Source organism: Hemiscyllium ocellatum, chromosome 8 (genome assembly GCF_020745735.1).
Source record: "Hemiscyllium ocellatum isolate sHemOce1 chromosome 8, sHemOce1.pat.X.cur, whole genome shotgun sequence".
Classification (NCBI taxonomy): Eukaryota; Metazoa; Chordata; class Chondrichthyes; order Orectolobiformes; family Hemiscylliidae; genus Hemiscyllium; species Hemiscyllium ocellatum.
Window position 1 is genome coordinate 98,488,846 of NC_083408.1, and position 17,754 is coordinate 98,506,599.

Below are 17,754 nucleotides of genomic sequence, written 5' to 3' on the forward strand. Positions count from 1 at the left end.
AAGACACAAATAAAGAGTATAATACGCACTCAGATTCAAGTGCATTTATCCTGCTCTCCTGCAACAATCCAGTTTAACACTGAGTCTCACTTCAAGTCAAAGGTGTATAACAAGTAATACACTGTGCTCATTGTCTGTTTTCTTATTCCCTGGTGCACAATTAAACCAGGTAGGTCCAGTTAGTGATCCACATTGGTTGTATGCTATGTTGAAACACACACTAAAGCCAATCTTGGCTCAGTCTCAATACCATATGACTGTCCGTAATAAAATTGTAGTTACAATGCATAGCAAGAGATAAAAGATGAATCAATATTTGAAAAAGCAAATCATGGTCCTTGTGGCAGAATTAAGCTGGACATTAGGCATGTGCTAACTGGAGAAGGTCAAATCAGAATAGTCCAAATTCAATTATTCCAGTTTGCATCACATGTTGGAATATTGTCAACTGCAGCTCACTTGGAGCATTCTCATTGCTGAATCAGTAACGCAATGGGTTGAAGTTCCATGCCAGGTTCTGAGTACAAACGTCCAGGCTGATACTCCAGTGCAGGACTGAAGATATGCTATGGTGTTGAAGAGTTACCTTTTTGAATGAAACATTTACCTAAAGCCCTGTCTGGTCACTCAGATGGCCATCACAAAACAATATTACAAAGAAGAAGGGGGAGTTATGCCCGCTTTCCTGACCAATGTTTCCCCTCAATCAATGCCACTGATGCAGATTACCAGGTCCGTATTGTAATGCCTTTTTTGGGAGCTTGCTGTATGGAAATTGGTTGTCAAGTTTCCCGCATGACAATAGTGACTACACTTTAAGAGTAAAGTATCAGTTGTAAATCACTTTGAGATTTCTGTCAGACATGAAACGCAGTGTATAAATGTAAGTTATTTTTAGAATAACCATGCTTCAAGAGAAAGAGATATTTTTCATTGGGTTGGCCTGGATGTGGGTTTTGCCTGTTAGCAGACTTGTTCGTGACAAGAACAACCAGAGTTGAAATTGCAACTGGACAAAAATGACTCAGATCCTTGAGTTCACCATCAAATGTACAAGGTGATAATGGCTGTATATTCTCATTGAGGTTAGCAAGAATCATCACTGTAAGATTGTCTGGGAAATCATCAAGAACTTGGTAATTACTCCCACAACCACACCTTCCCCCTGCCCTCCACCCGCCCCCCCCCCCCCCCCCCCCCAAAACTGCTTGAACCATATTCACAGCCAAACATCTACATGCTCTCCTACAACCACTTCCACCAGGCAGAAGATACAGAAGGTTGAACACATAGATGAGAAAGGTTCAAGTACAGCTTCTGCCCTGCCATTATTAGACTGATGAATGGACTCTCTAACTTCACATAATGTTGATCTTGTTAATGTTGAACTTACCTCACAATGTCCTATACGTGCAATCTGTATGCCTCACTCGTCCCAAGTTTCTTTTCACCCTATGATCTGTACATCCTTACTTACTATGATCTGCCTGCACTGCTCGCAAACAAAGCTTTTCACTGTACTTAGGTACACATAACAATAAATTAAGTCAAATCAAATCTAGATTCCTTCATATTGGTGGACAACAAATCCATTTTTAGATTAGATTAGATTCTCCTCACTAAATCTACAAGAGTCAAACAATCAACGATAGCAGAAATCGGAAGAATAGAACAGACCTTTCAGCCTTTCATCCCTTTTCATCAGTCAACAAAATCATTGCCATCTTGTAGTTATTTGAATTGATCTGTATGGACATGCTGCTTTGGGAATTACATAGAACCAGTGCTGGCACAATGAATTACCTTCCTCTGCGATCTAACAGTTCTGGACCTTCTAGCTTTGATGTAGGGGTATTGGGACTATGTAGAATATTGCATATCCCTTCACACTCCTACCCAGCAGATACCCTCATTTTTGTAATTTTCAATTGACTTAGCAATCCTCATTAGCTTCTCCTTAGCTGATATTTAAGTATTTTAAATACATTTTCATGCTAGTGTGATCATTTGAACAATGCATAGCTGATAACACCACTTTAAGATATTTTACCAAAGGGAAATATTGTTTTAACTAACGAAAGAAAGAAGCTGAGCATTAAATATTTTACCTTCTCTTCTAGGAACGAAACTCCAGTGACAGAAGAGCAGAAAATTATATCAAATAATCATACGTGCACATAAATGCACTGTACCCAGGAGTAACTGCAATAATAACACCTGTCAGTGCAGAAATGGCCCTGTCAATGAAGGTATACTGGGTAGGCACATAAGAGGAGCATTGTCTGTTTTCGCACTTTGAATGCTGAAAGGCCTTTTCAGTTTTCAAAACACAATTCTTACCTTTTTTTTAACACAGATAGGAGAATGCCACAGTGTGCAGCACTTACAATTTACAATTCTTTGACATCAGGCTTTTGTAATGGTGGCTGAAGCTCCCTCTATTCCACAACCTCAGATGGGGCCAGTGAGTGCAATTTTTTTAACCCCCTTCAACTGGGGCTGGACTGAGGGTTGGAGCAGTGAGGGTGGTGAGTATCGGGTCATGTAGTAGAATGTCAAGGGAGCCATGTGCAGGACTCCTCCATCTCTGCTGGTATTTAACTAAGAGTGAAGGAAATGTCAGCTGACACATCCATTGTCTGGGGCTAAGTAAGGCCCTTCAAAGGCCCAGACCCCTGACTTACAAATGAGAGAGCAGTTCACCATTTTGCCTTTACATGCTTTTCTGGGGTGTACAATTTATCAACATCGAGCTCTAATAGACTCACAATGATCAATAAAAGGGTCCACCACAGTTTTTTTTCAATTGCATATCCTTTCTTTGATTTATTTGATTTCTTTATCGTCATGTGTATTTTGTTACAAAATACAGTGAAAATTATTGTATCGTGTTGCCATTTTCCAGTGCTGTCTTAAAATACAGAAAAGTAAACCAAAGCATAGAACATAACGGCAGAGAAATAAAGAAATAGTGTTCAACTTTGCAGTCTTTCTTGTTCAGTGCTCCACCATGGGCAATGGGCCTGGTAGCCAGGCACAAGTCCCCTGAGCAGCTGAAATGAAAGTTGCCATTCTTCGGCATCATCTCTCCTCCATCGACATCCTCGCTGGATTCATACAGACTCAGACAGACCATGTAGAGAATGATTAATGCTTGAGGTACATTGGCAGACATCATGAGCTTTCAGTGGCATGGAGGCAGTAGCAGTTGGAGTCTGGGTTGATAACCATTTTCTGAACATCCAAAATCCCAGAGCCATCTTGTAGTCATTCCCTGTATATTTTGCTTTACCTGAGGGATTTTAAAAAAAAACATCGGTTCATATCAATGCCAGCAGTGGCTGTCAGTTCCGTGTCAACCGTCACAAACTCAGAACCATTGATGCATGATGACATTCACACAAAAGGACCAATTTTGTTACAAAATAATCTGCTGTTGATCACTGGAAATATCCACATTTGCTGCATTTCTCATGGGACTTTGAGGCAATGGAAACAGGGCTGACTGAGGTCATCAATTTATAAACTGTCCTCAATTTCAGAGTAGCACAAGGAAGGGTTATTCTATTATTCCTGCCCTTTTACCAGTTCTGTTCAGGGTGTTTTGAAAAGGAGGGCACTTGCAGATTTATTGTAATGGAAATAATTATCTCAGTTTTATTGACAGCCTTTTCCCCACAAGGCATCATTTTAATTACAGAATTTTAGAAAGACAGGTAAGACTGTCATGTAAGGTTTAATGCAGCGGAAAGCTTTGTGCTGAAAGAAAATAAATTTCTTCCTCACAATCTGAAAGCCTTTTACTGAACTTTGAGGTTATAATCTAACTTGAAACTCCAGTGCATCACAGATGGAATACTGCCTTGTTGGAAGTACTGTTTCTTGCTGTGAGAGCTTAAAGCAGAACATGACTTGGTCTCACTCGCTCAAGTCACCTCAACGTTTTGAAGGCAAGTCATGGCTTCTGCTGGTGTCCAGACAAACACTTGATCACCAAACGGTTAACTGGTGATACACCTCATCGTAAATCTCAGCTGCATTACCTCCATGATTGAGTTTTGGAAGCAATATTCAATCACTAGGTTGAAGACTGCTTGCTTTAAAGAAAGTACTAGCTGTTGTGTAAAGTGGTAAGAGTCTGAAATGGTTCACGTCGAGAGTGCCTGAAGCACCATCTACGATGATATTGTTTTATCAATTCAGAGGGACAACAGTTTGGGATCTCAAAGGAATATGACCTACCATCTGGATCTACTCGTAGCCTCTGTATCAACATCTTCCATATTAATGTAACTGTATATCGTTGTTAGCATTGTAATAAACTACATCTTATTGAATACTAGAGCATCTTCTTGTTAGATTATGAAGTGGTTTCCCTCTGCCATATCAGACCAAATAGGCCGTGTAGATCCCTACTCCTACTGAGAATGGTGTCAGCAGATCTACCTGATTACTCCTAACAACATGATGGATAGAGGTGAGGATTCAACTTCCATCACCAGAAGTTGGCTGATGTCCTTGGTTTTTTTTTTAATTGTGTGGATTGAGAATGTAAACATTGTTGCCAAGGCTGGTTTCATTGCCTCCCGCTATTTGACTTGAGAATTTGCTGGTGCCCATCCTTTCTCTTCAAACAGCGTGTGATATGCTGAAACATCAGAAGATGCAGCACAGGAGCATTATAAAACCTGAGCCATGCAAATGATATGAGGACAGATGACCAAATTCTTGGTCAAAGATTTGATTTGATTTAATGCGTTAATGTCACATGCACCAAGGTCCAGTGAAAAGTTTTGTTTTGTGTGCAGTACAGTCAGATCATACCATACAAAGATTATAGGTGATTGAACAGAGTGAGGAATACAAAGTTATAGCTGCAAAGAAGGTGCACAAAAAGCAAGATCAACATTGGATTTGAAATTTGAAAGGTCCATTGTAAGGTCTAATAACAGTGGGGAAGAAGCTGAATTGAACCGGTTGGTACGAGGATTTAAGCTTTTGCATCTTCTGCTTCATGGAAGAGAATATAACCAGGGTGGGAGGGGTTGGCTGCCTTTCAGAGACATTGGAGTCATTGGTTGGAGGATTGACTTTTGTGATGGTTTGGGCCTTGTTCACAACTCTCTGAAGTTTCTCTGTAGGGGTCGGTCTTCAGGAATGTCCACAAGGTGGAAAGCAAAGTTGAGAGATGTAGGGAGGGAAATCTAAGAGTTTTGTACCAAAACAGCTGAAGGTATGACCATCGGTGGTGGAGCAATTATAATTGGGAATGCACTAAAGGTGAAAAGGAGAGGTGTGCAACTGCCTTGAAAGTTTATGAAGCTGGAGAAGGTTACAGAGATGGTGAAGGACCAGACAATGGAGGGATTTGAAAGCAAGGATAAGAATTTTAAAATCATGGCATTGCTTTACTGGAAGCTAATGTGAGTCAGTGAGCACAGGAGCAAAAGGGGAGCAGTGACTGCTGCAAGTTAAGACACAGTCGGCAGAGTTTTGGGTTTCCTCAGGTTAGAATATGAGAGGCCAGCTAGGAATGTGATGGAATAGTCCAGAGAAAATAAGGGAGCCTAATCTATTCTGATTTCCCAGGACCTGGCCCATATCCCTCCAAATCCTTCCTATTCATCCAGATGCCTTTTAAATGTTGTAATTGTACCAGCCTCCACCACTTCCTCTGGCAGCTCATTCCATACACATACCACCCTCTGTGTGAAAAGGTTGCCCCATAAGTCTCTTTTATATTTTTCCCCTCTCACCCTAAACCTATGCCCTCTAGTTCTGGACTCCCCCACCCCAGGGAAAAGACTTTGCCTATTTATCCTATCCATGCCCCTCACGAATTTACAAATCGCCATAAGGTCAATCCTCAGCCTCCGACCATCGAGGGAAAACAGGCTCAGCTATTCAGCCTCTCCCTATAGCGCAAATACTCTAACCCTGGCAACATCCTTGTAAATCTTTTCTGAACCCTTTCAAGTTTCACAACATCCTTCCAATAGGAAGGAGACCAGAATTGCATGCAATATTCCAATGTCCCGCAACATGACCTCCCAACTCCTGTACTCAATACTCTGACCAATAAAGGAAAGCACACCAACCACCTTCATCACTATCCCAGCTACCTGCAACTCCACTTTCAAGGAGCTATGAACCTGCACTCCAAGGTCTTTTTGTTCAGTAACAGTCCCTAGGCTTGATTAGATTAGATTCCCTACAGTATGGAAACAGGCCCTTCAGCCCAACAAATCCACAATGACCCTCCGAACAGTATTTGCCCCTGACTAATACATGTAACACTATGGGCAATTTAGCGTGGCCAATTCACCTGGCCTGCACATCTTTTGCAACCGGAGGAAACCCATGCAGACAGGGGGAGAATGTGCAAACTCTACATAGACAGTCGCCCGAGGCTGAGGTCAAACCCAGGTCCCTGGTGTTGTGAGGCAGCAGTGCTAACCACTGAGTCACAGTGCTACCCCCTCAGAGTCTTACCATTAAGTGCATAGGTCCCACTAAGATTTGCTTTCCCAAAATGCAGCAGCTCTCATTTATATAAATTAAACTCCATCTGCCACTCCCCAGCCCATTGGCCCATCTGATCAAGATCCCATTGGAGTCTGAGGTAACCTTCTTTGCTGTCCATTACACCTCCTATTTTGGTGTCATCTGCAAACTTACTAACTGTACCTCTTATGTTCACATCCTTTTAAATAGAGATTTGAATTCATATTCTCTGCATCAGTCCATTAACGTACCTTTACCCTACAAAGCACAGCATTTTATATACATTCAGCTATTTATTAAAATCAATTTTCACATGCAAAGATCCCATATTCTTACTATGGAGGCAACAACCTAGTGGTATCATCACTAGACTGTTAATCCAGGAGTTGAATAGTGTGGTGCTGGAAAAGTACAGCAGCTCAGATAGCATCCAAGGAGCAGGAGGATCAACATTTTGGGCTTAAGCCCTTTATCCACAGCAGCTCTCTCCAACACAGTACATGCCACCAATCCCTTGCTATGCATCTGCGACCATAAAGGCATGTTAAGGCATTAAAAATAAGAAAAAGATTCTGCAGTAATAACCAACAGCATCAATTTACAATTTTCACAGCAAAATACAACCTGACAATTTGATTCTTAAACACTTTTTTAAAATGTTTCGGCAACACACCTTTAGTATTCCAGCATATGCTTTGGATGAATAGGGTTACATCTTGCTGGAAAGAATGACCCAGTCAGTCATTACAAATTCAAAGCCAATAGGTGCATTTATAAAGTACATTTTGCTTCAGGTGGCACTACACCTCACTGCTGTCATTTCCCCACTGATTGTGAGCAATACAATCAAGCAACTATTAGTGTGTGCTTTGAATGTGGGCAAGTCTGTGTAATTGATGTTGTAGAATATACATTAAATACTGGATTAAACAATGAAATAGCTGGTTCACTTTGGCTGTTCCTTGCACGGGGGAAGAGATTTCTTGACAGATTGAACAGAAAAACTTACAAAAGAGATGTTTGAGGTCAAGAGACCATTACACAAAGGTCTCTTCTATGAACTGAATATTACTCTATAAAGCACAGATGTATACTGAAATTTGTATTTGCAGGAGTCAAACAATCTGGAAAAGTCATCACACAAGAAGCTGAGCAGTGTCTAGTGCAAGTGAGCAATAAATAGCTACACATCTGGCCAGAAGATAGTTAGAGAATTTACTGAGTAATCATCATTAAACTGATGAGTGGTTCCTGTAAAGGTTCATAGTTCGCCAGTTGAATGAAACCTTTTTTTTGTTTTCTAGGTTTGTAGTGGGGAAATGCTTTGAAATGGAATTGGAATTCAAACTGATGCAATTTGGATTAATTTCCAAATATCCTAATTTTAGCCAATTTTGCACAATTTGGATTTGATAGTCCGTCTGCTTAACAAAACTAATAATGACTCTGTGCACACCCAGCAGGAAGATCTTTATATCCATCATCCCAATGTCACACTCACACAATATGGATTTATGAACTTAAAAGGTATAAACTTGAAATGGGTACTTAACATTAAAGCAAAATAGGATTGAGAGGGGTCAGGTGACCTTTTCTTTCATGTCAATATACATCGACTTACACAAGGCCCTTAAGCTAATCATTGTATCGGGACCAGTCAGTAAACTGCAAGCAAACTTTCTGAACATATCATTGTGAAGTGATTAAAGTGCAATTGTCCTTTCCTGTGATTAATGGCTGCCTTTTCCAAACAGTTAAAAATGAAATTGTTTTCACAATACTGCTTACAGAATTTTCAGCTTGAGTGTTGAATTCCAGACAATGACTGTGAGAAAACCGTCTTCTATGATCTGTGAATTGGGGAAACTTGGACCCTACTATTTGACAATGGTCTCGACATCAGAAAACATCTATGAGGACAATAGGCATAAATACTCTTGTTACAACTAAGTTTAAAATCAAGACAGTTAACCTGCCATTTGTCAGTTCTTCATAGACATAGAGTCATACAGTTTGCAAACAGAGCCTTCAGTCCAACTTGGCTGTGCTGTGCTGACCAGGTTTCCCAAACTAAACTACTCTGACTTGCCTGCATTTGGCCCATATTCCTCTAAACCTTTCCTCTTCATGTAGAGATCTAAATGTCCTTTACCTGCATCCACCACTTATTTTGGCAGTTCATTCCACGTACAAACCAGCCTCTGTGTGAAAAAAATTGCCTCTCTGGTTCCTTTGAAATATTTCTCCTCTCACCTTAAAAATATGGCCCCTAGTTTTGAACTCTCCCACTCTTGGGAAAGGACCTTTGCTATTCACCTTATCTATACCCCTTATGATTTTATAAACCTCCATAAGGTCATCCCTCAACCTCTTACACTCCAGTGAAAAAAAGTCCCAGCCTATCCTAATACTCAAACCCTCTATCTACTTTAATATTTGTTCTGAATCGGTTTCCATGTGTTTTGGGAGCAAATTTTAATCAGTCATAAAAGTGACCACTGTCTGAGCAAGGGTCAGTATGAAAGACTGAGAGAAAAAGTGAATGAGAGTGAAAGAAGAGATTGGACTCAAAATCACTAGGACGGACTGCTGCAGTGTTCTAGACTATTAGGGGATCTGGGCAAACAATAATACAAAACAAGATGTTAAGCTAAATAACAGTTCACTTCATAATCAATCCTCAGCAGCCACCAAAAATCCAAAATCTATTATTATTTAGCAGACTTGAGGCCTGATAAGAAACCAATGGCAATGCATCTCTGTAGAGTTCCAGACAACCAAGGGATGTTATTGCTTTTCACCTCTCGACTGACCAAAACCAGATGTATTTTTTTTAAAAATAATTTTACTATTCAGGTACTGTAAACGAACAGGCAAATAAAAGAAAAATACAGCGGATGCTAAAAATCTGAAATGACAACAGAGAAATTCGTCAGGTCTGGCCTCATCTGCAGAAGAAAAGAAAAATAGAGTCAATGTTTTGAGTCCAACAGCACTTGTTCAGAACTGTTCAGAAGTTGTGTCATTGAACTTAAAAAGTTATTGTTGCTTCTCTTTCCAAAGATGCTGCTAGAGCTGCTGAGTTTCTCAAGCACTTTCTGTTTTTATTCCAATGAACAAATTATATGTGCTCCTTTCAGACCTGTCCTCTGCCAATGGTTCAGCATGTTGTGACACATTGCCAATCTTTTTTGGCAGGTTGGAGGTTACCACTCCAAGCATTAGAGTCAGCTAATACGAGGGGGCATAGCTTTAAATTAAGGGGTGGTAGGTATAGGACAGATGTTAGGGATAGATTCTTTACTCAGCGAGTCGTGTGTTCATGGAATGCCCTGCCAGTAGCAGTGGTGGACTCTCCCTCTATATGGGCATTTAAACGGGCATTGGATAGGCATATGGAGGATAGTGGGCTAGTATAGATTAGGCGGGTTTGGATCAGCACAACATCGAGGCCCAAAGGGCCTGTACTGCGCTGTAGTTTTCTATGTTCTATGTTCTATCTTTATTCGTATTACTGCACTGGGCTCCCAGAGTAATCTCTCCTCTCTACATGAATACAATGCAATCATACAGCCTCAACACCACTTTAGGGGACTTCATGTTTGAATTGTCACACTGAGCCACATCATATAGATCTGGGAACGTCATGATGTTGCACAAAGCACCAGTGTCTATTAGACTCTTTGTTTTCATCTAATGTTCTCCTTTGTGGTCATCATTCTATCACATGCCTATTATCCCAACTGAATCAACCTGTTGTATGGTATGATATATGGTTTAGCCGGAATTCCTCTGGTGGCCTTCTTTATCTGCTTGCTGTCCTTCTTTCTAGCCATGTACTTCTGAGAAAAATGATGTAGCTACTTACAGGAAGAATATTGCTTTTGCCATGCTGGACATGCCTCCTTCTCCGTTGTGTGATGTCCTCTGAAGTATTTTCAAGCTGCCCTTTGTTCATAGTTATTCCGCCCTTTGGGCTTGTAATATTTGTCAATATTATGCAAGATTTGTCAAGAATATGTTTTAGCAGCTGATTTAATAATTCAGCGCTAATGCACATGTCAATTTCTTCATGTTTCTCCTCTTTTAGTAGATACACTCTCATTGCAGGATCCTTATGCCTAACGCAATCTTGTTTTTAATTAGTTCATCCTCTAGTTTCACAGTTCACACAATTTTTTATCTGACTTAATTAAATCACACATTGACCAATGACTCTATTTTTCACTTTCAACCCTAAAACTGAAAAAGTGTCATTCATAAGTTTGTTTCACTTAGGGTTCAAAGCATGCCTTCAAGCCTTTTGAAATTTCTACATTGTTCCATTTTCCTGTTCTTCAGAGTGATTTGGAGTGGAGTACACTTTGTAACAGATTGTTCTCAGCACTGAGGAGATTAGCAGCACATTGCAACCCGAGCTTGTTAAAAAGATTTGTTGCTGGTTTGCAACTTTACCATTCCACATTGAGAAAAACCTGCCAATTCTGTTTCACATGCACTGATAAATCCAATTTCAACAATGCTTTATGGCTGTTCAACTGTAAAACATAGCACGTTCTTTTGCCTATACACAAAGGCTAGAGCGTCGCAGGCTGAGGGGTGACTTCATAGAGTTTTGTAAAATCATGAGGGGCATGAATAGGGTGAGTAGCTAAGATATTTTTCCCAGGGTAGGCAAGTTTAAAACTAGAGGGCATAGGTTTAAGGAGAGAGGGGCAAGATTTAAAAGAGACCTGAGGAGCAACGTTTCTCACAGACGGTAGTGTGCGTATGGAATGAGCTGCCAGAGGAAGTAGTGGAGGTGGGTACAATTACAGCATTTACAAGGCATCTGGATGGGTACATGAATAAGAAGGGTTTAGAAGGCTATTCTGGGAAATACTGGAAAATGGGACTAGATTAATTTAGGGAAATCTGGTTGTTGGAGACGAATTGAACCGAAGAATCTGTTTCCGTGCTGCATACATCTATGCCCACATTTGTCCAAATCCCTGGCAGGTTTGCTGTTATGCACCAATTACATTTAATACCGCCTTGGCAATCTCTTCATCAATTCCATTGGTGCCCAAGTACTTGTTTTTATTTTAAATGGTTTCTAATTCCTTTGTGGTCTGGGAATTTCTGTCTATTTGATCCAGGTTTCCAGTCAAAATGAAGGATCTAATGCTTCCCAGCTCCCTGATAGAGGGTGATCTATGCTGCTCACATATTGGTGTCATTTAACAGATTCCATACATGAGCAATCCAGATTTCAACAATTGGACTTGGATTCGAGTCTGACCTAAACGCCCACATTCACTCCATTCTGGAGATCTGCCATGCCTGCTATTCACTGGTGAGTTGAAGATCAAGGGAAGACAGAAAAAAAAGTGTTTTCTAAGTAAATAAAGAACAAAATAAATACAGTTCCAGCAAATTCATTTCTGGATTTTGTTTTAAAAACAAGTTGACAATACTTCTTCCATGTCAAGACCTCCTGTCGGGCCAAGCATTCTGCTCCTCTTGCTTTCCGATGTTTTGTCTAAGTATTCCTGTCCGAGGGCCAACAGGGCGCCCAGTGAAACTGGCTGACTGCCATGAAGCTGAAAAAACAACATTAAAGTATTCGCTCTTCGAAGGGGTGAACTAACAGGCTGTGCAGCAACACGTGGGGACTGCTGTGTCAAAAGCCATGCCACCTTCATAAAAATTGCATTTGGTAATTCAACGTGTGCAGTTTTTCTTGTGTGGAAGACTATATCAAGCAATAATTGTAGCAATTAGTTTAATATTATAAAACATCAAGCCATCATAAAACAGCTCTATTTGTTGGCTCTATCTATTTTCAGCATATTGCTTGTTAATAGGTTGAAGTCAAACTATGTGAGGCCCATCTTATTTAAAGTTAAATTTGTCTCTGCCAGTGCAGATGCCAGTCAGACAGATAAATAACACAAGGTTAAACATCCATCTCATTGTTTGTTTTGATACTGCAGTTCTGCCATCAGGCTTCTGCAGACTACAATCTGAACAGAGTGAGCAAATGTGCTCAGTGCATCATCCAAGCTGGAGTTTAATGAGACACTGGCTCCCAGGTATGATGGGGGAGTGCACACTCACCACACTCTGTCAGTTCCATAGCTCTTGGAGATTTAACTCGTGCACCTAGAAGTGCTCATTCTGCTTCTGTGCCAGTGTATGCGTGATAATGGGGACAATGGCACGCTGGTTCGCGTTGTGTGGGACTTGACAAAATGGAGAACAGGTCCTGTGCTTCAAGCGGGCTGGAAATTCAAAATGAATCACTGGAAATCATGAGGGGAGTTTTAACCATTATCCTCATGACCGGTGAGAGAGGATCTCTTGGTTCAGGGCTGGGAGAGTGAAGGAGATTTAAATAATCAACCTCACAAATACATTGGTGGCTCAGTGCTTTGCACTTCTGCCTCATAGAACTAGGAGCCTGGATTTGATTCCAGCCTCAGGTGACTGCCTGTATGAAGTTTACATGTTGTCTCTGTGTCTGTGCATGTTTCCTCTGAGTGCTCCGGTTTCTTCCCACAGTCCAACAATGTGCAGGTTAGGTGGATTGGCCATGCTAAACTGCCCTGTAGTAACCAGGGATGTCCAGGCTAGTTGGAGTAGCCATGGAAAATGCAGGATTATGGGGTTGGGTCTGTGTTGGATGCTCTTCGGTAGATCAGTACAGACTTGATGGGCTGAATGGCCTCTTTCCTCACTGCAAGAATTCTGTGAGCTGACTCACTGTGCATAGGGCTTGCTGCAACATTGCCTCCCCATGCTGTGGCAAGTAATGATGTAATTATCAATATCACTAGGATAGTATTCCAGAGATCCAGGCTAATGTTTCTGGGAGTAAAATAAAACAAAGAACTGCTGGAATTCTGAAACAAAAACAGAAGTTACTGAAGAAACCTTGAAGGGTCACTGGACTTGAAACATCAGCTCCGTTCTCTCTCCCCAGATATTGCCAGACCTGATGAGTTACTCTAGCAACTTCTGTCTTGTCAATGTTTTGGTACATTGGTTAACTTACTAGCCAGTGGAATTTAAATTCAGTTAATGAATCTGGATTATAACAAGCTAGTTTAATAATGACAATGTTTATTGCTGTTAAAAACCCAACTTCTTTACTATTAACTTTTAGGGTAGGAAATGGTTGTATGGTCTGGTCCAGACAATGCTTCAGACTCATAGCACTATTCATTCATAACTGGTCCAACCTAAAGAACAAATTAACCCAAGGACAATTAGGGATGGGCCACAAATGTGTTGACGATGCCCATATAACATGAAAAAAATAAAGGAAAATAATATTGGGCCTCCTCAGGAAAGCCTCAGAAACTACAGGGTTAGTGTTACAGTGGAGCTGAGGCCAAGTTGAAACTATCATATTGACTGATGCAACAAGCTTGAGGGGCTGAATTGCCTATTCCAGCTCCTACTTCTAATATTCTTAAAATATCAGAAGGTAGACACTTACCAAAGTCAAGGTTGTCACATCCCATTGTGGACTGGTTGGACATTGACCCTGGTTGACATTTTACCCTCGAGGGTCACCAATTAACCGGCTGGCATGGGACAGCAATCTGACAGAGTATCTTCCAATGGCACAAGGCATTGCCATGGGTGGGTGGGAGGTAGGACACACCACTTCTTTAATGGGTAATAGAGTGACCATAAGGGAAGACAATGTAGCCTATCTGCTCTTTCGGGAATTTATGTAAGCTCTCATGACATTATTCAAATAAGAGCAGTGTAGTCCTTCGTGATGGCCAGGCTAATGTTAAATCCTCAACCAACATCTCTTTCTTTACTATTCATTCACAGGATGAGGACATTGCTGGCTCAGCCAGCATTTATTGCCCATCCCTAATTGCCCAGAGGGCAGTTAGGGATCAACCGTATTGCTGTGGGTCAGGCATCACAAGTAGGCCAGACCAGGTAAGGATGGCAAATTCCTTCCTTAAAGGATCTCAGTGAACCAGCACAGTGACTCAGTGGTTAGCTCTACAGTCTCATTGTGCCAGGGACTTGGATTTGATTCCAGCCTTAGGCAACTGTCTGCATGGAGTTTGCACATTCTCCCAGTGTCTGCATGGGTTTCCTCCCACAATCCAAAGCTGTGTAGGCAGGTGAACTGGCCATGCTAAATTGCCCATAACATTCAGGGATATGCAGGTTAGGTGCATTACTCATGGGAAATGTAGACTAATAGATAGGGGAATGGGTCTGCATGGGATACTCTTCAGAGGGTCGGTGTGGACTTGTTGGGCCAACTGGCCTGTTTTTGCACTGCAGGGATTTTATGATGAGCTAGGTGGGTTTTTCTGACTATTGACAACAGTTTCATAACCAAAATTACTCTTTACTTAAGATATTTACTGAAGTCAAATTCCACTATCAGTTCTGGCAGGATTTGAACCCAAGTCCCCAGAACATTGCCTGGGTCTATGAATTAATGGTCCAACAAGGTCATTGCCTTCCCTGTCTCTTCAAAAATAAGTAGATGATCTGATTCTTATTATACTTCTTTTGTGACATCTTCCTATGTGCCAATCAGCTGACATAATTCTAGCATTGGTAATTAGTTCGGTAACAGCAGAGCAAATGGGGACATTCTAAGATTATGACGGCACTATATAAATGTAAGTGCTTTCTGTTCTACTTGTGATTCTATGAAAGGAAAATCAAAGTCAAGTTTCTCGTTGCTGCTCCTTTAAGGCATCACATTGACTGGAAAATGCAAGATCTCGGGTTGTTATAAACTCAGAGGGAGTGGCAATGTACTGTCACCTGGAATACTTACAATCTGAACCAACGATTACTGACCCCATCACGGCCAATACTGGGCCTTGCCACCAGAATCAATGGCTCTTAGAATACGGCAGAATACACCAAATACAAAATAAAAGCCACTGAAGAGTAAAATTTAGCCAATACATCTGTCAATTTATCTCATTCGACCTAAAATAGATATTGACAGTTAGTTTCAGAGTTGAAAATTGGCAGAAAGCGTGCATCATTTTAGAAGTTACAGGAAAGATTAAGTACCAAATTAAAGTTAATGAAAAAGGAGGCACAGTGCCACAGGTATATGGCATAATGCCACCAGTGTGCCAACATGCGTTAACATGGAGTGGTAGGACCTGGGTTTGTGCCAGAGATTTCTCGCATGATGAGCTCTTAGTCTTGGCATAGTACCAGATGGAGGTGCAGAGTCAAAGCAGAACACTTCCCCATAAGGATGCAGGGAGAAACAGAGGGGATCTCACAAAACAACATCATGGCTTGCCTTGAAAAAAGTATCCCCTTTACCCCAGGAGTGATAGTCTCATTTTTTTTAGATCTAGAAGCAATTTATCACTGTTGTATCCTTTTACTAGGTGGCACAAAAGACCTCTCGGAACGAGTGAGACCTCATCTGTCAAGTACTCAGGTCTCTGCTATTTCTGGACCCAATGATTTGCCCCTCCAAACCCACACCTGAGCAGGAAAGTAGGAACAGCCTCAGGAAAAGCTGCACAAATATCTTTATAATTCAATATTTTATTGTGATTAGTCGTCCCTAATCTCTTAGCCTCACTCCAGCAGTACTTTCGACTCTGCATGAGGTCGAGCACCAGTTCAGAGCAAGTTTTTGACAAAAAGGTTTTACTTATTCAGCCAGCACTTTCCTAAGCCAAATACTTTTCCTTGTTCGGTGACTCTTACAATATGATGAAGTCTGGCTCCTGTTAAAATGAGCCAACTACCTTCGGATGGAATCATGACACTGCTTCTGGAGGTGGATGTGTTGAAGCTGCAGCTTCCCACAGTCAACTTACTTCCTGGAAGCCCTCGCTACAAGACCACCTCTTCAAAACTGCTCATGTCTAATTTGGAGAATGTGAGTTATACTCTTAGACTGAGAAAGCAGCAATAGGTGCAACACTGCCAACAGAATATGTGCTTCATCCTACCAGAAACTATTTGAAATCCTCCAGCAGTTAGAGATGGAGATGCTCTCTGTCAGTCTGCAGTGCAAAACATTTGTGAGGAGTTTCTTTTAGGGTTATGCTTTGGGGTCATTGTCCCTTGACACATTCATCTTTATGCTCACAACCAATGCCATCCTAGGAATGGCAGTATTTGGGCCAGACATCATGCATCAGTTGTAGGACGCTTAGGTGAAATCCTGTCTATACGTACCACCATTTGGAAGAAATTTCACATTGGGCCCCAGGTTCCCGAATCTCTCTCAGGGGCCTGCGCCCCACAACCTGAGCTGCCTCTTGAATATGTGTCGCTTTTTTCCAGGGAGACAAAATGGTGGTTTCTGCGTAGACTGCTGCTGCACACCATCCATCTCCACTCTTACGTATACTGTTCAGACATGCCTTGGCGTGCTTACTTGCCACTAGGTGCTGGGGATCCCCGGTAGATGGCTCTCTACAGGGGAGCCCTCCCTTTTCCCATTGGGGACCTAGGTTGGAGGGTGTCACACGCAGCGATTCCTTATAACTACAGATTGCAATGGTTCACGTACTCCCAACTGTTTATTTTGTGACCCTGTGGAGTCCATGGACCATGTGCATATATTGGCTATAGGCATTTGCACTCCCTTTTCGAAAAACCTTCTGTTGTGTTTAAGGTTGCGCTTCAGCCCAACACTCCTGATCTTTGGGGACTCGGTGTCAAGTGGTGTGCGCAAATGGGAGGACCTCCTGTGGGTCTGCTCCTGGGCTTGGCCAGATTGGCATTAAACAGGTCAAGGCAGTGGACCCTGGAGGAGGTCGTTTCTACCAACTGCCTGCCGGTCTTCTGTGGTTACATTTGAGCCTGGGTGTCCCTGGAGACGGAGCATGTGGTGGCCACCAATGCTATTGATGCCTTTAGGGTGAAGTTGGGCACCGTGGGGGTGGAGTGCTTTATTTCGTCCTCCAACTCCATTTTGATTTAGTCCCCTCCTTCTTTTCCTAATCCCATCCTCTCCCCCTCCACATTTTGATGGAAGCCTTGTCTTTATAAGGCTTTGCTTGTTAATGTTCAATTGGTCACATGGGTGTTTTGGGCTGGTGGATAAAATGAATAATAGAGTGGTGTCTTTTTACTGTTTCACTGTAGAAAAAAATCATACAGAGCCATAGGTGCTATGGGGAAAGATATAAACATTATGGCTGGGCCTTCTTGGTGCAGTGGTCGCATGGGGGCAAAGAGGGACAATATAAGTTAAAGAAAGAAGGGTCTGCATAAGTCCAAGTTATATAA